The sequence below is a fragment of the Geotrypetes seraphini genome, chromosome 9, assembly GCF_902459505.1.
Source record: "Geotrypetes seraphini chromosome 9, aGeoSer1.1, whole genome shotgun sequence".
Lineage (NCBI taxonomy): Eukaryota > Metazoa > Chordata > Amphibia > Gymnophiona > Dermophiidae > Geotrypetes > Geotrypetes seraphini.
This window is the reverse complement of record NC_047092.1, coordinates 155834207-155855618: the sequence shown is the minus strand read 5'-3', so window position 1 is coordinate 155855618 and position 21412 is coordinate 155834207. Positions and strand designations below refer to the sequence as shown.

The 21412-nt window shown below is 42.7% G+C and overlaps 1 protein-coding gene across 4 annotated transcripts in view; it reads right to left on the bottom strand.

Moving 5' to 3' along the window:
• AGTR1 (angiotensin II receptor type 1) overlaps nucleotides 1–21412 on the bottom strand; it is a 46655-nt gene that overhangs the window by 6274 nt on the left and 18969 nt on the right. For 2 of the 4 annotated variants that reach the window (XM_033958451.1, XM_033958452.1), the window contains one exon: nucleotides 2684–3024. The exons of the other annotated variants lie outside the window; for them this stretch is intronic. The gene's annotated coding sequence lies outside the window, so the exon portion shown is untranslated. The remainder of the gene's footprint in view (nucleotides 1–2683; nucleotides 3025–21412) is intronic. 4 annotated transcript variants of the gene reach the window in all.

Below are 21412 nucleotides of genomic sequence, written 5' to 3'. Positions count from 1 at the left end.
AAAGGTGAGCTATGCATTGGACAGTCAAGCCATTGTGACATCACTGATGAGGTTGGCTTGTAGGCATTGGTAGAATGAGGCATTATGATGTCACAATACCAGCTCTGGTTATCAGAGCATAAAGTTTTTCACACTATACAGTGGTACTTCGGTTTACGAGTGCACCAGTTTGCGAGTGTTTTGCAAGACGAGAAAAACATTCGCAAACTTGGTGCCTCATAAACCGAGCTTGCCTCGCTGTACGAGCGCCCCCCCCTGCAATCCGGCATCCCCCCAGCGATCTGGCATCCTCCCCGCTCGCGTTGCCCCCCCTCCACCGCGATCCTATTTCCCCCCCCCCCCGAGCAGTCAATGACACCCTTTACCCGACTTGGCACCAGTGCCGGTGCCCGAAGATCCTCCCTCCCTGGGCTGGGCGGTGCATCAGAGATCCTCCTTCTTCTGGTATGGGCTGGGCTGGACTGGCTTTGAGCATTTGCGCATGCTCAAAGCCTTCTGGTCTCGCTCTCAATCTCGGAGAGAGCCCAGCCCAGCCCGGACCAGAAGAAGGAGGATCTCCGACGCACCGCCCAGCCGCGCCAGAAGAGGGAGGATCTTCGGGCACCGGCACTGGTGCCAAGTTGGGTAAAGGGTGTCATTGACTGCTCGGGAGGGGGGAAAGTAGGATCGCGGTGGAGGGGGGGCAACACGAGCGGGGGGGATGCCGGTTCGCAGGGGGGGAGGGAAGCTGGTTCGCGGGGAGGGGTTTGGAACAGCGTCGGATTCCTCAAAGGGGGGGGGGAGAATGGAGCAGTGCCGGTAGCCTTGGGGGGGGAGGAGGTGAAACCAATCAAAGCAGTTTCCCTTACTTCCTATGGGGAAACTTGCTTTGATATACGAGCAATTTGGTTTACGAGCATGCTTCTGGAATGAATTATGCTCGTAAACCAAGATTCCACTGTATATTCAATTTTCTATACCGTTCTCCTAGGGAAGCTCAGAATGGCTTACATGAATTTATTCAGGTACTCAAGCATTTTTCCTGTCTGTCCCTGTGGGCTCACAATCTATCTAATATACCTGGTGCATGGGGTGGGGGGGATTAAGTGACCTGCCCAGGTTCACAAAGAGCAGTGTGGGTTTGAACCCACAACCTCAGGGTGTTGAAGTTGTAGCTTCAACCACTGTGCCACTATCAAAGGCATTCAACTTTACCACTTGAATCACTTGATTAGTTCTGAGCAGTTTACAATGATGAAAACCAATGTAATCACTGGGAAATTACAGAAATTAAAGGGGGGGGGGTGGTATTCATGAAATGGCATTAAGCACGTTAGCACTTGCTAATGCACTTAAAGACAGAGGCCCATCGTGTTTAGGAGTGGGCTGGTGCAGAGCAAGCATAAGATAGAAAGGGGAGTAAGGGAAGAAAAAGGGGAGGGGGGAGGTAGAGACAGGATAGGTGAGGTAAGAAACATTAGGTAGGGTAGTTATCCAATCCAGAAAAGGGGGCGGGGTGGGTCACAGTGGGCAATTTTAACCCCCGACACACCAGCCTCAGTGCCATTAAGCGAGGCTCGTCGGGGGCAGCTGCAGGACATACCTTTTGCTGTAGAACTGTCAGTTGGAGGGTCCACTAAAGTGTGGTAGAGAAGGATCTTGTCAGTATAGCTTTAGTGGTAGCATCTCCTGCCCACTGTCTGATCCATTGGGTAGAGATAGCATAGGCCAAGACCTTGCTCATAATTCTGCATCCACAACATAATTCACCCACGAGGGGGCCATTTGGGGATCTTCCCCACCTATTGGGTCTTAGGCTCGAGACAGACGAGCACATGCCACAAAGGAAAATGTGGCTGCTGACTTAATCCCTAGGGCCAAAGCTTCAAATTGACGCATGAGGAGCAAGTCCACTTTGTGGTGCTGAAGATCCTTTAACATCACCCCTCCTGGTCAAAGGCTGCATTCTCATCTGGTCGGGGCACCTGTCGAGGGGAGAGCCCATGCACCGCCACCAGTGGTACACTGCTAACAGCCACTGAGGATCCCTGGCAGTTCAAATAAGCATTCCACAAAATTTGTTGTGAAGCCTTGTACTGGGAATCTCTTAGACACCAGCAGGGACCCTCTACCGGTTCTCCTGGGTTCTGCGGCCCCCACATGACTGTGCTTGGCCAATACAGATTTGGAGGATCCCGGAAGGGGTCTCTTCCCCTGGGGATTTGCCTTCTGTCGATTCCCAGCCCTGGAGGACTCAGAGGAGGCTAAGTCAGAGGTTTCCACCCCTCCCCCATGTGTTCTGTTGCACTCCTCATCTGGCCATCCAGCACAAACCTGGCATGATATAGGGGTAAGGCCTGAGAAGTCCATCCCCATCAATTCTGAGCAATATTGAGGGGTTTTGAGGCAGATGGAGGCAAAAAAACCCCCCAAGATTGTTTAAAATCCAAGATGGCCATCAGAAAAATCGCACCAAAATTTCCCTAAAGGAAAAAAATTTTACAGGGGAAGGGAATTTGGAGGAGGGGTACCTGGGCTCTAGGGTCAGAAACCCTCAAAATCAACTTTTAGATACTCTCTGGATTTTCCCCATAGGCCTCAATAGCCTTACTCACTGTGCCATGTGGTGCCTGTCTGCTTCAGCATAGGATTTAGCTGAAATCAAAGGGAGAAGAAATCTGCCTCACAAATTCACTGGACTAACCTGGTTTTCTGGCTGCCAATTGGACTGAACTTCAACCCCCTGAAAACCTCACCACGAAAGGGGGGCAGGACACACAGCCAGCCCACTGTTGGTCCCGACCGAGCTGGGAAGGAGCCCACACAGCCTGCGCTCAAGCTGCCAACTGAATCAGGGATACAAGCAGCTACGCAGGGGATGGCCCAAAATAAAATATCAACAGGCTGACTAGCTAGGTGTCCCCGAGGGGCTGATCCTGCTAGCAGCAGACTTCCACTCTGTGAGTCTGCATCTTCTTCCAGGCAGTGGTCCCATCGTGGGAACCTCTGGACACCAAGCCCCCAAAGATCACTGAGGAAATACACCTGAAAATAATAAAATGGTAGAGCAGATCAAAACCACTTCTGAGCAACTTGCTTGCAGAAAGCAAACTGAGGGGGAAGGAAGTGGAGTTAAAAAACATGATTGACAGTTTTCTGCAAGCAACTTTCTTGTTCAGATAAAATAGACCCTAGTGTACAGGACCACTAGACACATTACACTAGAACTGGCAATTGGACATTTTAATCACCAAAATGGCCAAGTGCTGATTTTTTTTAAACTAAATTTTTAGATATCTTACAAGTCATTTATCTTCTAGGACAGGGGTAGGAAACTCTGGTCCTTGAGAGCTGTATTCCATTCAGGTTTTCAGGATTTCCCCAATGAATATGCATTGAAAGCAGTGCATGCAAATAGATCTCATGCATATTCATTGGGGAAATCCTGAAAGCCCGACTGGAATAGGGCTCTTGAAGACCGGAGTTCCCTACCCCTGCTCTAGGACATCTAAATGTTTAAGATCAGGGGTCTCAAAGTCCCTCCTTGAGGGCCGCAATCCAGTCGGGTTTTCAGGATTTCCCCAATGAATATGCATGAGATCTATGTGCTTCAATGCATATTCATTGGGGAAATCCTGAAAACCTGACTGGATTGTGGCCCTCAAGGAGGGACTTTGAGATCCCTGTTTAAGATGGTGAATTAGAGGCATGTTTTGGGTAGGATTTGGGCGGTCTTAGCACTTCGACATCTTGTAGGGATAATCAAACATTTCCCAAGATGTCAAGGATGCCATTTAGGCATCCGGAGGTAGATATGTTTTTAAAAGCGTCTAAGGGCCAAACCGGTACCCAAACTGACTAGATGAGCACTGGAAGGATGAAAGCATGGGCCCTCCACACTCCCCCAGTAGTCACTGACCTCCCTCCCACCCCTCAAATGAGAAACAGTAAATATCAGCATCTATGACAGTTGCAGATATTATGGGACATCCAAGTAGAGCAGTAAGCAGGTGTCTGGAATATCCTGGTGGTTAATGTAGTGAACCACAGAGGGGGATTTTGGCCCATATCCCACGCTACCCACTATATTTATGGTGGAAGTTGCGAGTCCACCAAAACCCACCCAAACCCTACTGTACAGAACTGCCCAATAGGTGACACTTGCAGCCTTAAGGGCTATTGGGGTGGTAGACAGATGGTATAGTAGGTTTTCGGGAATTTTGAGGGCTTACCATACACTATAAGGGGGTTATGGTGACATGTGTACCCGCCACCCTTTATGTGATGTTCACGGCAGTGCCCCCCCCCAAAAGGTGCCCCACTGTTCTGTTGGCATGTCTGTGTGGCCAGTCTATTAAAACGCTGGCCCCTCCCTCATCCAAATGGGCTTGTTTTGAACGTTTTGCTTTTGGATGTTTTGATTTTCAAAAATAGTGAAAAAGATAGACATCCTAAGGGCCAGGATGTCTAGATGGGTCATTTAAAAAAACTCAAAATGTTGGAAGTCCTGTCGTTTCGAAAATGGTAATTTTGCCGCCCCGTTTTTGGACATTTTGTAGGAGACGTCCAAAGTTGGACTTAGACGTCCAATAGAAAATGGCCCTCTATACTTATAGCTATCTAAGGGCATAAGAAAGATTTTTGGTTTTGGATCATGCATTTAAAATAACTATGGAAATACAAGATAGAATTTAATGCTTGTACAGCCAGACAATATAATTTTGTTCTGTAATTTGATGGAAGGACATCTAGATAAGAAATATCAAGGACATTATAAACAGTGCAGCTAGGTCCAGTTTATAGCTGGCACAGGGGTATGTCTTTGACTTTTGCCCATTTACAAGCGTAAGGGCTTCATATTATATATTTTGGTAAATTCAAATTTGATTTCCAAGAGAATGACACGGGGACAAATTTTCCCCGTCCCGTCCCCACAAACTCTGTTCCTGTCCCTGCCCGACTTTTGCAAGCTCCGTCCTCATCTGCACAAGCCTCAGACACTTTAAAATCATAAGTAGCAACATTCTAGAGCTCAGATTGTGATGTCATAATGCCTCATTCCACCAATGCCTAAGCTCCGTCCTCATCTGCACAAGACGCAAACACTTTAAAATCATAAGTAGCAACATTCTAGAGCTGAGATTGTGATGTCATAATGCCTCATTCCACCAATGCCTAAGCTCTGTCCTCATCTGCACAAGCCTCAAACACTTTAAAATCATGTGTTCAAGGCTTATGTGGCTAAGGCAGAGCGTACAGGAAAGGGTCAGGGACAGAGGTATGTTAGAGGTGTGTTTTGGGCAGGCTTAGGACTTGGATGTTTTGCAGGGAATCAAACTTAACAAAACATCAAGGGTATCATTTAAACGTTTGGAGCTTGTTTTGAAAACAAATATGGGTCATAAAGGTATCCAAACTGACCAGATGACCACTAGAGGAATTAAGGCATGACCTCCCCTTACTCTACCAGTAGTCACTGACCCCTTCCTGTCACCCAGAGTTGTGAAATCCCCCCCCAAGTACATTCCAACCTGTATTACGGCTTTAAATAGCCACACAGACAGCTGAGTACAGCAAGCAAAGCAGAGCAGAGGGGTACTCTAAGGGGTACTGCAGTGATTGTCACATAAAAAGTCCCAGGTAGACATATCACTATAACTTGCTTATATTGTATGGTGAGCCCTCCAAAACCTACTGCACATACATTAAGATGACACCTGCAGGCAATGGATATTGTTGTGGTGTATAGGTGGGTACAGTAAGTTTTGAGTGGGTTTTGGAGAGCTCACCATACAATATAAGCCGGTTATAGTGACATGGATACCTGGGACTTTTTATGTGACATTCACGACAGTATCTCTTAGAATGCCCCTTTGCTGTGGCCAGTTTGCTAAGAATGCTGGCTGCTTGGACGTCCAAATAGCTTATTTTTGTGTGTTTTTCATTTTCATTTGGAAAATGGCCAAAAAAGATAGACGTACTATAGGCCAAAATATATAGGTAATTTTCCTAAACAAAAAAAAAAATAGATGTCTTGCAGTTTTGAAAATTAACATTTTCCCTACTGGATTTCTAGACGTTTTCCCCCAAACATCCAAACTCAGACTTAAGACGTTCTATCGAAAATGCCCCTCCACATTGCTAACCACGTTTTGGAAGCACTGTTAAGCCAAATATGAAAAGAGGAACACTTTTTTGAGAAAATTACATGAATAGTTTTGAAAAATGAGCTTGGTTCAATATGAAGCTCTTTATTCATTATTGCAATTTACCATACTGCCTGCAAACTGACAAGCAGACACCACACGGTTTACAGATTAGTTCACAGAAAGGAAAGAAACTACAAATATTTAAATAGGAAAGAAAAATGCATCCATACAGTTCACAAGAGAGGACCAAATGACGAGAGGGAAAGGGATAAAAGTAAAGGTAAGAGAGGGCTGAGAGGAGGAAAAGGGAAGGTGGCTACTAAAAGCAATCATGGTCACATCCAGCCTGTATATTGCTTGTGGTTTTGAAGAGGGGAAGAGAGTTCAGATTGAATTTGCAAAGGAAGAGAGTTTGATAGGGTGGAACGGGGAATTCTGTTGAGTTTGTGTTGAGCCTGTCTTTGACTGGGAAGAACTAGGTGATGATCATTAGAGGATAAAGGCATGTGTGTGTATGTGCATGGGGTGGGGGGACCAAGAAGGGCTTTAAAAGTCAATAAAAGAACCTTGTATTTAATATGATAGGGGATAAGAAACTAGTGATGATCCTTAAGAAGGGGAGAGACATTGTTGGTTTTTTGGAGTGACAAAGGACGCAGATGTTAGTATTCTGGATAGTTTGGTGTTTCACAATGAGAATTTGGGAGAGGACAGGGTAGACAATATTGCAATAGTCAAGTCTGCTTTGAGAAGGGTCAAAATAAGGGAATGAAAGGAGTCATGATTAAAGAAATGGAGGCCACAAAAAGTAAAAAATCCTGATTTTTAGAAGCAGACATATGTGGTTTAAATGAGAGTTTCTGAATCTAACACAATTCCTAGGTACCTGAAAAAAATCAAGTTTATGGCAGGGTTCATTGGATCTCCTTTGACCCAACATGCAATAGTTTTATCAGGGTTCAGACCGAGGCGATTAGCAGATAGCCTAAGAGCAGCAGAGTCAAGAATGACTGGAGTGGGGCAATAGAAAGGGAGTCTGGATCAGAATAGAATAGCACAGACGTAGGTGGAAATAGTGCATTCTTGGATAATAGTGGCCAACTAAGGAAGAAATTAGAAAGTAACAGTGAAAGAATAGATTCCTACAGAATGACACAACGACCAAATTTGTCATCGGCCTTGCGGATAACCGTGGGAAACCATCCTATTTCATTATTAAGTGTCTTACTCAATCTCAGTCCTTCTACACCAGCATTCTTCAATACAAGGCTTGAAGGTTAGTGGCTATGCCCATTCATACTCTGCTTCTTCCCTCTCTCCTAAAAGAATGACATGGGGATGGTTCCAGTGGTTATCTTCAGGTACGAGGACGGTATAATTCCTGGGAAACCCCCCAGCCACGTGGCCGGGAGGAGGAAGAAAAAGAAGGGAGGTGATGACTTTAAAATATGCAATTTGAAAGAAATGAAGAAAACCAGCTGGTATAGTCAGATAGGAAAGGAACAGAGTGATCGATAAAGTCAAATGCAGCCGACAGATCAAGGGAAATGGCTAGAGCAATGAATGCACACTGGCTTCCGGTATCTCAAAGAATAACTTATAAATTATGCTTACTTACTTTCAAATCCCTACTCTATAAAACTCCTGCATTTATTTTCAAACTATTAATTCCTTATTCTTCTAATAGAACATTACTATCAAATGAACAATATCTATTGACAATTCCTTCTCTCAAGATCATTAATACAAGATGACAACTTATTTTTTCTGTTACGGCCCCTCAAGTCTGGAACTCTCTTCCTATCTATTTGAGAGAAGAACGCAACCTCGATAAATTTAAGATTAATTTAAAAACTTTTCTTTTTAAAGATGCTTTTGATTATTAGTTATCCCTCTTGGATTTATTTATTGAGTTGATTATGATTATGGAATTTTACATCCCCTACCTTGTGTTTTTTTCCTTGATTATTCTATTTTTTAAGATTTTGTAGTTCAATTCCCTTTTTCCTCTTTTTTCTTGTTTGTTAAGTTTGTTAATAGTCCTATTCGGACTTAAGTTTATGTTAAGTATTGTATTACTCCCTTATACTGTAATTTTATTGTTTATTATTTATAACCATCGCTTTGAATTGTGATTAAGAGATTAATCAAAAACACTAATAAACTTGAAACTTGAACCCTTTGCCAAGATGAAAATGGATCTCACTCAGAACACTAGTTAGGACTCTACGTACTGTAATGCAGTGGTTCCCAACCTTGTCCTGGAGGATCACCAGCCAGTTGGGTTTGTGGGCTAGCCCTAATAAATATGCAGAGAGAGAGATTTGTATATAAATTGAGGTGATGGGCATGCAAATCTGCCCCATGCATACTCATTAGGGTTATCCTGAAAACCGGACTGGCTGGTAGTCTTCCAGGAGATGGTTGGGAACCACTGCTGTAATGGATGCAGAACTCAGATTGTCCTATTTTCAGGGGTATTTTGACATCGGCTTGCCTTCAACCCAGAATTCCTTTTTCATATTATACTTAAGAGATACAGACTGAGGTTTACAGCTGGTCAGCAGTTTGGATGCTCTCCAGTTTCTTAGCCTTAGGAATTCTACTACATTATCTTATCTGCATTCTTTAAAGAAGAAAAAGAAAAAAAAAAAGAGGCACTGGCGGGAGGGAAGGACATTTCTAAAGGTCTTCCCTTTCTAGTTTTAAAAGCCTGAGAAAAACCAACTTTAAGCACACCTAAGTAAACCTCAGAAATAAACCCGGTGAGAAGTTTCACTCCGGTTGAAACATTAATCTGGCAACTCACAGGAAATTTTCTAAAAAAAGAAAAAAAAAAAAAAAAAATTCCAAACATTTTAAAGAGATGTCCTTGGCTCTTTTAGCATTTAATCACTGTACATAACACTTTTTTTGTGTGAGATACTCTGAAGAATTTTAAGTGTCAGCACTGCCTCTTTAAAGCTTTAGCTGTCTAGAGCAGATGATGTGCATTTGTTAATTCCACAATTTATGTCAGTGGTGACTTCTGGAAATGTTAAAATGATAGGGAGTGGTTGCAGGGTGCCAGTAGTTAGTCATACAAATTCTTATACTGAGAATTTGGTATTCCAAGAAGGCAAACAAACTAAGATTCTTATTTTTGAAGTATATGGATGTCTCAGAAAGCCAAAATGGACCTCCATGCGCTTGAAACATCCAAGTTCTGATTTTACAGAGGCAGAAAAATGATGTCCCCATACCGCAGTACATCCAAATAGCAAGGGGAAATGTTATGGGTGGGTTGTGGGCAGGACGAGGAAGTTGATAGAGTATGTTATAAATATATACAAATAAGGAAAACGTATAATAAGTTAAATAAATAACAGTATGAGTTTTTAGAATATTTATTATTCAATAAAATAGGTTATAATAAACGATTTAAACTAGGAATATGGCCAATGATTGGAGCAAAGGAGCAGAGCAACTACGCCGATAAGTTCAGTCTGTGAATACGACTGCGCGTAGGCTCCAGTACTGAGGCCTCTTCCTATATACAATTTGAATTAGTAATATAATGCACTCTTTCATATATATGGGAATTGTTTGATTAGGACTAGGAAGGGCCTGAAATCTGGACATCCAACAGCAATTGCATAGGGTGAAAACCATCCTTGTCTAAAAAGAAGGACATCCAGCAGCAGAGTTTTGCAATGTTTGCCAGCGAGAAGGAAATTCAATGGCACTAACCAGGCAGTGCCACTGAATATTTCCTTGGACTACTTTGGCACCATTCAGACAGTGCTTGGATGATCGACGTGCAAAAAGTATTCAAACCACAAACAGATCAAGTTAGTGCAGCAATAGGACTATTCTAACTTTATGGTACATAGTCTGAATATCACCACTAACCAGAGAACACTTCTGGGTCAGTGCCGCTTTCAGCCTGGCCAGTATCTGGATACCACCAACTATCCAGTTTTATTTTAACTGCAGGAGCTGGTGTATTGCTCAATGTCACAAAATACAGATATAGTAGAAACACAATTGTAATGGAGAAACACTTCTACGATGGTCGGATATAAGTTGTCTACAGATGGAATGAAGACAAGTGCAGGTTCAATGTAGATATCAACGGAGGAAAAAGCCTCAGACCTCCCCAATGGTGGAGTAGCGGTGGTAAGGCGTTCACCTCATTGGCTCAAAAAACCTCCTAAAATAACAAGAACTCTGCACTATTAAAAAAATTCTTAAGTAGTGATAAGATATTTTTTTATCTATCATTCAGTATTTCCATTTAAGAATTTTTTTAAAAGTGCAGAGTTCTTGTTATTTTAGGAGGTTTCTTGAACCAATGAGGTGAACGCCTTACCACCGCTACTTCACCATTGTGGAGGTGGGAGGGCCCTTGTCTGAGGCTTTTTCCTCCGTTGATATCTACTTTGAACCTGCACTTGTCTTCATTCCATCTGTAGACAACTTATATCCGACCATCGTAGAAGTATTGCTCAATGTCAGCCAGCTCAGATCTATATAATCTTTTATTCCCTGTTCTTCAAATTTTATACAGTTTAGTGAACAGATACATAAGTTCTGGAACTCTTTAAAATCTATTTAATGGGTTGGATAGAAAAAGCCATCCGTAAGGTTGGCAATTTCTGTCATGGGAATGTTTTGATATAGCGGACCTAAGAGTCAATGTCCTCTTTTAAATAATAGCGTAAACTCTCTCTGTTAACCAGAATTCAACTAACCAGAACTCTCAAGCAACCAGAAAAAAAAAATCTAAGAAATACTGTAATACTTTAAATAAAGAAAATAAAATCAGTTTCTGGTGGAAATTTAAGTGTAAACTTGGCACGCTACACCTGAGTATGCCCACGCATTGCCCACCACATGTCCGATAGTTTGGAACAGTTTATGGTATGGCATAATATGGGGTATAGTATTAGTTAGGCCTATTTTTAATAGTAACTCAAGGAAACAGAAACTACATTTATCCGGCATCTATCAATCCCCAATGGGTGCCGGTTAACTGAGAGTAAACTGTAATGCTTACACTGACATTTAGAAAGGATGGACAAATTGGAATCAAGATATCCACATCGGAATGTTTCAAGTTCTGCTGCTGTAGAGCTTGTTTGAAAATGCATAGAGAAATGGAGGTTTAAACGTTGGTTATCTCTGTTTTTAAAATCACATCGCTAAGTTATGAATGGGTTCAAAATGGGTACTTAAATGTCAATGGTACTCATTTTCAATAGAAAAAAAACATTTAAAAAACCCCCCAGAACAACACAGAGTGGCAGATGGATGTTTCCCCTCCAAGATAACATAAGAACATAAGAACATAAGCAGTGCCTCCGCCGGGTCAGACCATAGGTCCATCCTGCCCGGCAGTCCGCTCCCGCGGCGGCCCAAACAGGTCACGACCTGTCTGAATCACCAGAAGGGCCTCCCTTGCCACCTTGGTTTCTCATTGAAGTCCTATCTTCCCATCGTAGTCCTAACCCTCCGGTCTTGCACATGCACGACCTGGTTGGGTTTCTATACTTATTACCTGGTTAGCTTTCTATACCTGTGTTACATCCCAGCACCTCTCTCAGTATCCCACGATCCCTTTATCCCTCAGGAATCCGTCCAATCCCTGTTTGAATCCCTGTACCGTACTCTGCCTGATCACTTCCTCCGGTAGCGCATTCCAAGTGTCCACGACCCTTTGGGTGAAAAAAAACCAACAACAAAAAAAAACTAAATCTTAATTTAGTTTTTTTTTAATAACTAAATTAATAACTAAATTAAGATTTAATAACTAAATCTTAATCTCAAAAATAGCATAGCTTTAGCCAGCAATCGATTGAAGTTACATCAAACATATGCTAAAGCCAATTGTTATTTTTTGAATTAGCTAACCCCCCCTCCCCCCTTTTATGAAGCCACATTAGGCTTTTAAAAAAATATTTCCAGCCACGGTGGTATTAGCTCCGACACTCATAAGCATTCTATGAGTGTCAGAGCGAATATCGCCAGGGCCAGCAATAAAAAAGCCTAATGTGGCTTCGTAAAAAGGGGAAGAGTAAATTAGCTAAAACGAATCCCCCTTTTTACTAAACCACGATAGTGGTTGTTAGCGCAGGGAGCTGCGCTGAATGCTCTGTGCTGCTCCTGACATGATGGCAGATAAAGGCCAAATGGCCCATCTAGTCTGCCCATCCGCGGTAACCATTATTTCTTTCTCTCTGAGAGATCCCACGTGCCTATCCCTGATCCTTTTGAATTCAGACACAGGCTCTGTTTCCACCGCCTCTTCCAGGAGACTGTCCCATGCATCTGCCACCCTTTCTGTAAAAAAGTATTTCCTGAGATTACTCCGGAGCCTATCACCTCTTAACTTCATCCTATGCCCTCTCATTGCAGAGTTTCCTTTCAAATGAAAGAGACTTAACTCATGCGCATTTACATTATGTAAGTATTTAAACGTCTCTATTATATCTCCCCTCTTCCGCTTTTCCTTCAAAGTATACAGATTGAGATCTTTAAGTCTGTTCCCATACGCCTTATGATGAAGACCACATACCATTTTAGTAGCCTTCCTCTGGACCGACTCCATCCTTTTTATATCTTTTTGAAGGTGCGGCCTCCAGAATTGTACACAATATTCTAAATGAGGTCTCACCAAAGTCTTATACAAGAGAATCAATACCTCCTTTTTCCTACTAGCCATACCTCTCCCTATGCAACCTAGCATCCTTCTAGCTTTTCAACCTGTTTGGCCACCTTAAGATCATCACATACAGTCACACCCAAGTCCTGCTCTTCTGTCGTGCCCATAAGCTCTTCACTCCCTAATCTGTACCGTTCCCTCGGGTTTTTGCATGCCAAACGCATGACCTTGCATTTTTTAGTATTAAATTTTAGCTGCCAAATTTCAGACCATTCTTCAAGGTTCACCAGGTCTTTTTTCATGTTATTCTCATCACCCAGCATGTCTACTCTATTACAGATTTTGGTATCATCCACAAAGAGGCAAATATTACCCGGCAACCCTTCAGCAATATCGTTTATAAAAATGTTAAAAAGAACAGGCCCAAGAACAGGTAACATCCTTTACCTCAGAGCAATCTCTACTTATTATTACCCTTTGTCACCTTCCACTCAACCAGTTTTTGACTCAGCCCATCACTTTGGGTCCATCCCGAAGGCACTCAGTTTATTTATTAGACGTCTGTGTGGAACACTGTCAAAAGCTTTGCTAAAATCTAAATATACCACATCTATCGCACATCCTCTATCCAATTCTCTGGTCACTCAGTCAAAGAAATTGATCAAATTTGTCTGACAAGACCTACCTCTAGTGAATCCATGTTGCCTTCGGTCCTGTAATCCACAGGATTCCAGAAACTTGAGCGTCGGGAGCAGTGTGAAGCATTCAGCGCGGCTCCCTGCGCTAATAACCGCTATCGCGGTGTAGTAAAAGGGGGGTAAGTGCTATTTTGAAATTATTTTTGAAGACAATCGGAAAAAAAAAGTGTTTGATGGATCAACAAAGAATTAGGTGTTTGGCTAACAAAGATATTATAGTAGCCCACCATCTGAGGATACCCTTTTTGACTCTCCCTTTTTATTTATTTAATTACATTATCCTCCCTTTCCTTCCCATATTTTTCTTTTAATTTAATTTGATATTTAGCTGGCCGGATGGGTTCATAGACAACGGCGCGAAAGACAAAGGCGCGCCCGGACAATTGAGCGTAGCATGGAGACGCGCGCCGCTCAAAATTACTGTTTTTAGGGGCTCCGATGGGGGGGTTTTGTTGGGGAACCCCCCCCACTTTACTTAATAGACATCGCGCCGGCGTTATGGGGGGTTTGGGGGGTTGTAACCCTCCACATTTTACTGTAAATTTAACTTTTTCCCTAAAAACAGGGAAAAAGTGAAGTTTTCAGTAAAATGTGGGGGGTTACAACCCCCCAAACCCCCCACAACGTGGCGCGTTGTCTATTAAGTAAAGTGGGGGGGTTCCCCCCACGCCCCCCGTCGGAGCCCTAAAAACAGTAATTTTGAGCAGCGTGCGCCTCTGCGCTGCGCTCAATTGTCTGGGCGCGCCTTTGTCCCGGCGCGCTTTTGACCTGACACCGGCCGGATGATAGATGGTATTATCAAGAATAAAAGTGAACTTGAACTTTTCATCAGACTGACTCGGGGCTCTTTTCAGATAGGCCGATCCATTTGGATAATGGCTTTGCAGATGGCACTTATATGGCACAAATTATTTGGTGTGTCTTATAATAATTTGTTGCAGTCACGCAGGTTTTCTCCTAAAAATTGGACCATGAATGCAATGAAATAAAAACAGGTATAGCCCAATCTGTCTAGAAGATGTTAAGGGAATCTTTTTTAAATTGTTATAAGCTTTTAGCTATTAGGAGTTGAAAAGAGTATACATTTCATTTGCCAGGATTTTTTTTTTCCTGTTTGATTTATTTAAACTTAGGGCTCCTTTTATTAAAGTGCGCTACGGGGGTTAGCGTGTCGGACATTTCATCACACGCTAACCCCCGCGGCAAGCCAAAAACATAACGCCTCATCAACAGAGGCGTTAGCGACTAGCGCGGCAGGCAGTTGAACGCGCGGTATTCCGCGTGTTAACCGCCTACCGCACCTTGATAAAAGGAGCCCTTAGGGGGGTCTTTTACTAAGGTGCGCTAGCCGATGTAGCGCGCTAAATGCTAATGTGTCCACAGAATATAATGGGCGCGTTAGCATTTAGGTGCGCACTAAATCGGCCAGTGAGCCTTAGTAAAAGACCCCCTTAATGAGCCATTTTAATTTTGGGGTAATATCAATCACATTTTCTTGTTTTGGCTAAACGGAATTGAATAATTATTATCTTTGTAACATCACCGTGATATTTTTTAAGGGTTCTTTACCACATTTCAGTAAAACGTTGCACTTACCATAAGGTAAGTGCCCAAATTAGATCAACCCGAATGTTCTATTATAAATCTGAAATAGCTCCATTGCATTCCTATAATTCTACCACTAGATGTCTCTGTTACAATCAACATCTTTTTAGAGCTTTACCTATTTTAGAAGATCTTTGTTACTGAATAGCATGCAATTTGTTTTAAAAAATGTTTTTCCTTTTCTATAGCTATGACTAAGAATTTATAAACAGAATTATATGGATGATACCTAATTGCTATGCCCTGAAAAAAAATGGTCATATTTAAGTCTGAATTATTAAAATAGATTTGTATAATTTCTTTTTACATCATAGTAGATAACAAAAAAAGACAAATTGGTCTATCCAGTCTTCTCAGTTTTGGGGCATATACAGGGGGGTGCTGGGAAGTTCTTAACCCAAGCAACTTCCTAAATTCTGAGCATTATTTTGCCACTGTAGCTGAAAATAGTATTATCTTATTTCCTTTAAGTGCTAATTTGCAGAAACAAAATTCTGTGCTTTCACATTGTTTCTGATCATTGATTGAGCCATATTCACGTCATTCTCTTCTTGGTTGGGCTGAGAACTTTTCAGCACCCCCTCGTATGTCAAGCTGCACTATGATACTAACCCATTTTATTTGCTCTTTAATCCATGCTAAAGGGCACCAATGCTGGTTTTAGGACCCTAACCCAGTGATAATTAAATCACTCCACGTTATGAGTTGCAAAATATGCAAATGCATGTCAAGCAGCACGTTACTATACAGTACCATGGCTTGCAATGTACACACTATAAGCTGTGGTATAACCAGTAAATTAAACCCAGCTAGGGGTTGCCAGTGCCAGTTTTGAAGAAGGGAGGTGCCAGCAAGGGCAGGAGTAACTGGGGAGTCAATTTTTAGCCAGTGGTGCCTAGCGTTTCGCTGACCACTGCATTATTCTCTGAAATTCAGTGACTTTTTGTCCTGTCTCTACAATTTCATGATTCAGTTCTCTTTGTATGTCGTTCTTATTGTGGACTTGTACAGCCTTTTGTATTTTTATAATTACCAACACAGGCTATTACAAACATTTTCAGCATCCTACCATGGTTAAGATACCATAGGGCAGGGGTAGGGAACTCCGGTCCTCAAGAGCCGCATTCCAGTCGGGTTTTCAGGATTTCCCCAATGAATATGCAGGAGATCTATTTGCATGTACTGTTTTCAATGCATATTCATTGGGGAAATCCTGAAAACCCATCTGGAATACGGCTCTCGAGGACCGGAGTTCCCTACCCCTGCCATAGGGTGTCCCAAGGATCATTATCAGAACTCTTTCTTTTGACTGCAGTCAGCAGGCACTGCCTTAAGAGCACTGCTCTGAGGGATGGCGATTTGAACCTCAAGTTCCTGTCTTTGTAACCGAATAAGTTTCAAGTTTAATAAAATTTTGATAAAATCGCAATTTTGAGATTCAATAACCTGAATTAATCAGTGGAACAGCTTTAAAACAACAATATCGGCTAGAACTTTCAGAGTAGAGCTTGCTGGTGTCCATCCAGGTTTCATTTGTGCCTTTTTGCAGCTTATTCACGCGTCTTCCTTATTTAACATGGTATATGCCAAGTCCTGTTTTGCACGGGCCACTGAGGATGGAGATTGCTCTGAGGAAATGGATGGTGCCAGTGGTGTACCTCAAGGTTCTGTTCTTGGGCCTGTTTCTTTTGAACTGGCGGGGTGTGTCCTGAGGACTGTTGCACAAAAAAAAGTTAAGGAAAGCAGTGGAACAATTTGCTTTTCAAGTATCACAACTGTGTTGTTCCCAGGCCTAGATTTTGGTATGAACAACAGGCAATTTAAGCAGTTGGTGCCAAGTTTTGATAGGTGCTGCTTCCATACATCTGGGACCGCCTCTCAACCAGCATCCATAATAGTAGCGCAAATTCAAAGAACAGTCAGTGCTGGGTGAGCTAAGGGGAGAGGGAAGATCTGGGCAGCAGCAATCCCTAAGGGGAGACCCCTCCCCTTGCCCCATGCATAGAGACGCATACTTTTAAAATGTGGTTCTAATTGTCCTGAGAAGAGAGGCCACTTGGGATGAATTTTGGACTAAAAATTTATTACTTGCCTTTTCCAAATCCAAGTTCAAGACGAGTTCTATGTTCAGGGCCTGAACTATTTCCCAATCAAAACTGGCTTACAACCTAGTTGCACATGTAGCAATATAAGATGAAGCGATTTGCCCAAAGTCACAAAGAATGTCAGTGGAAGACGCAGGATTTGAACCCTGAAATCGCTGGTTTGCAACCAAGTTCTACCAGTCACTAAGCTACTCCTTCACACTGGTTGAAAAGGTAACTCTTTCCCTTTTATCTTGATATCACTTTATGTTGCTTGAATTTATTAAGATGAAAATCTGTAGTACAATAAAATTACTTTAAAGCACTGGAAGTATGGGCGAGGAGGCCATTTTATACCTATGACCTTTTTAGCATTTAACACAGACTCACTCCCTTAATACATACAAAAGGTCCTAACACAGGTACAGGTACATTAGATAGATTTTGATCCCACAGGGACAGACAGGGAAAAATGCTTGATTACCTGAGTAAAATTCATCTAAACTGTTCTGAGCTCCCCTGGGAGAATGATAAAGATAAATTAAACAGAAACAAAAAACTGTGGATACAGATGTTCTGGATATAATTTATTATACACTGACTTATAAAAACATGAAAATTTTTTTGTTTCAGGAAAGCGCTGTCCTTGTTGGTAGATATCATGAGATTATCACTCTTCCAAGGCTAAGTGAACATAACAGACCATCTCCATGCCCAGCAGTACTGGGCCATGGTACGCCCTCACCTGGAATACTGCGTCCAGCACTGGTCGCTGTACTTGAAGAAGGACACAGTACTACTCAAAAGGGGCCAGAGAAGAGTGACTAAAATGGTTAAGGGGCTGGAGGAGTTGTCGTCTAGTGAGAGATTACACCAAACTCTGCAGCAGGGTTAGAAACACGGAAGACTGTGAAGACCTACAAAGGGACCTAACGAGACTGGAAGACTGGGCAAAAAAGTGGCAAATGAGTTTTAACGTAGAGAAATGCAAGGTCATGCATGTAGGGAAAAAGAACCCGATGTTCAGCTACAAAATGGGGGGAACACTGCTAGGGGTGAGTAACCTGGAAAGGGACTTGGGGGTGATGGTCGACTCATCACTGAAACCATCGGCGCAATGTGCGACAGCCTCAAAGAAAGCAAACAGAATGCTGGGCATCATCAAAAAGGGTATCACAACCCGGACGAAGGAAGTCATCATGCCGCTGTATCGCGCAATGATGCGCCCGCACCTGGAGTACTGTGTTCAATACTGGTCGCCGTACCTCAAGAAGGACATGGCGGTACTCGAGGGAGTGCAGAGGAGGGCGACTAAGCTGATAAAAGGTATGGAAAATTTTCCATATGCTGACAGGTTAAAAATGCTGGGGCTGTTCTCCCTGGAGAAGAGGAGACTTAGAGGGGACATGATAGAAACCTTCAAAATCCTTAAGGGCATAGAGAGAGTAAATAAGGACAGATTCTTCAAACTGAGGGGAGCCACAAGCACTAGGGGTCACTCGGAGAAATTGAAAGGGGACAGGTTTAGAACAAATGCTAGAAAATTCTTTTTTACGCAGAGGGTGGTGGACACATGGAACGCGCTTCCGGAGGAAGTGATAGGCCAGAACTCTGTACAGGGGTTCAAGAAGGGTTTGGATAGGTTCCTGGAGGATAAAGGGATAGAGGGGTACAGATAGAACTTGAGGTAGGTTATAAAAGTGGTCAGAAACCACTTCACAGGTGCAGACCTGATGGGCCGCCGCGGGAGCGGACCGCTGGGCGAGATGGACCTCGGTCTGACCCAGTGGAGGCAACTTCTTATGTTCTTATGTTCTTAGATTAGAGAAACTGGGTCTCTTCTCCCTTGAAAAGAGGAGACTGAGAGAGGACATGATTGAAACCTTCAAGATAATGAAGGGAATAGACTTAGTAGATAAAGACAGGTTGTTCACCCTCTCCAAGGTAGGGAGAACGAGAGGGCACTCTCTAAAATTGAAAGGGGATAGATTCCATACGAACATAAGGAAGTTCTTCTTCACCCAGAGAGTGGTAGAAAACTGGAACGTTCTTCCGTAGGCTGTCGTAGGGAAAAACACCCTCCAGGGATTCAAGACAAAGTTAGATAAGTTCCTGCGGAACTGGAATGTACGCAGGTAGGCTGGTCTCGATTAGGGCGCTGGTCTTTGACCTAGGGGCCACCGCAGGAGCGGACTACTGACCCAGCAGCGGCAATTCTTATGTGACCACGTGTATAATTAGTGACATGTAAATCCAGAGGGAGGTGAAAAAATATGATAACATATATAGTAAATTATTCAGTGTTATGAAAAATATTTAAATATAGTAGTTATGACAGAAAAACACAACAGTGGAAGGTGACACATGTCATTGAGAAGCATTAGTTGTAGAAGGCTAGAACCAATCACAGGATATTCTTTTCCTGCATTTGAACTATTCAAATATAAGGAAAATCATGAAAAAGTATCAGTTGGATAAAATAAAGAAATGTACTCTGCACAAATGGACACATGTGAATGTTTTTAAAGAAGTGGCTCACCACCTGATTTGATGTACTCATGAATAATCAAATAGGTCTGACAAACCTCCTACAAAACAAATGTCACATTCTCAGTTTTGGCTACAGTAGATTGGCAATAAATTGAAAGCATATCGAAGGGGATTTGCCATGGATTTTCTTGGATCGGTAGATTTCCTCAAAGCTCTGAAGGAAAAAGGCTCACGTATTTTTGAGGCGAGTTTCAAAATATTTGAGTTTCTCAGGCTGAGAATTTATTTTAAGTTTAGCCTCAAATACTAAAAAATAGATTAAAGTGGGATAGAGAACATAATAGGCTCTCTTCACCCTCTGGGAATGGCACTTATAACATGAGCAAAAAGATCCTGCAGCTGATTAAAAAAGGTTAAGGTAATCAACCAGATTGACTGGTTCAGTATGTTTGAGAATTCCTTCCATTCGGAGGATTCTCAACGGCCCTGAGCTTTGAACTGAAGCTCATATGTTTTGAACATGCTTGGCAAATTTTAATTGGCCACTTCAGACTGGCAGATTTTTATCTCGTGTTTTTACTGATCCATTTTAACTGTTCGAATAAATGATGCCAGATGTAGGTAATGCTATACAAAGACGCAGAAGGGCCAAAGTTCTATGTGAGTGATAAGTGTACAGTTATCTGAAGAAATATATTCAATTAACTTTGGTACATAACTCTGGCATAACCAAAATTGAGGAGATGTAGAGGGGCATTTTCAATATGTCTAAATCCAATTTTAGACTTTTTTTTGTGGAACACACAGAAACATCCGAGGGCAGATGTGAAAAGGCAGGAAGAACTACAATCAATAAATGCATGGATGAGGAGATGGTGTGAGGAAGAAGGGTTCCACTTCGTGAGGAACTGGACAACGTTCTGGGGCAAGAGCAAGCTCTACAGGAGAGATGGACTGCACCTGAGCGTGGCGGGAACAAGACTTCTAGCAAACAACGTCAAGAGAGGAATAGAACAGGCTTTAAACTAAGAGAAAGGGGAAAGCCGACAGTCGACCTAGCGTCGATGATTCGGAAGAAGGTATCCCGTGAAGATACTAAGGGGAAAAAAGGCAGGGAAGAGACAAGAGACAAATTACAGGAGTCAACTAACCCAGAAGAGGAGGTTAGAAAGATTGTAGCAAAAGAGAAGACACCAAAGACTGAAGCACAGGGAAAAGAAATGAAGACGACAAAATGCCAGGATCTAAACTGCATATATACTAATGCAAGGAGTTTAAGAAACAAAATGGGGGAGCTAGAAGCCATGGCCAATGCAGAGGACATAGACATCATTGGAATCTCTGAAACGTGGTGGAATGAGGAAAACAAATGGGATACAGCACTGCCGGGGTACAAGCTCTATCGCCGGGATAGGTCAGGTCAGAAAGGAGGAGGAATAGCCCTATACGTAAAAGAAAGCATACAATCGACAAGAATGGACACAGCGGAGATGATCAACAAACTGGAATCGCTATGGGTTAAAATACCGGGTAGGAAAGGGCATGAAATAAAGATGGGCCTATACTATCGTCCACCCGGGCAAACCGGAGATAGCGATAAAGAAATGGATGCCGAGATGAAGCGAGAATGCAAAAGTGGTTACACAGTTGTTATGGGAGACTTCAACTATCCTGGGATAGACTGGAGTCTTGGAAGCTCAAGATGCGCTAGGGAGACAGAATTCCTGGAGGCTATACAAGATTGCTTCATGGAGCAGCTTGTTA